This window comes from Sinocyclocheilus anshuiensis, unplaced genomic scaffold (assembly GCF_001515605.1).
Source record: "Sinocyclocheilus anshuiensis isolate Anshui unplaced genomic scaffold, SAMN03320099.WGS_v1.1 scaffold355, whole genome shotgun sequence".
Classification (NCBI taxonomy): domain Eukaryota; kingdom Metazoa; phylum Chordata; class Actinopteri; order Cypriniformes; family Cyprinidae; genus Sinocyclocheilus; species Sinocyclocheilus anshuiensis.
The window spans coordinates 513,081-513,742 of NW_015549571.1; positions in this window are offsets into that span (position 1 = coordinate 513,081).

Sequence of the window (662 nt, forward strand, 5' to 3'; positions counted from 1 at the left end):
ACCTCGGGACGAAGGCGTGAGCAGAGGGGACCGCGACTTCGGATTCAAGGTCAGGAAAAATGGGTGGCTAGTAACCTAAACTACACTCAAATGGCGAGAGGCCCGTTGACGACACTGGTAAGGAGTTATGAGCGTACTCAACCCATGAGAGTTGCTGGCTCCAGGGATTCTGTGTAACCAAACATCACAACACTCTCTCAAGGTCCTGGTTGGCCCGCTCAGTTTGGCCGTTGCTCTGAGGATGAAAACCAGAGGACAGACTGACACTCGCCCCCAGTAAATGACAAAACTCTCTCCAAAATTTGGAAACAAATTGGGGTCCCCTGTCGGAAACCACGTCCATCGGGAGGCCATGAATGCGAAAGACGTGATCAACGACAGTAGCCGCTGTCTCCTTGGCTGAGTGTAATTTGGGCAAGGGAATAAAATGGGCCGCCTTCGAGAACCGGTCCACTACGGTCAATACCACCGTATTGCCCTGGGAAGGCGGGAGAGCAGTGACGAAATCGAGCGAGATGTGGGACCAGGGTCTCGAAGGGACCGACAGCGGTTGAAGTAACCCGTCAGGGGGTCGATTGGAAGTCTTACCACAAGCGCAATCTGAGCAGGCCAAAACAAAATCTCGGACGTCACGAGCCATAGAAGGCCACCAGAATGGCTGC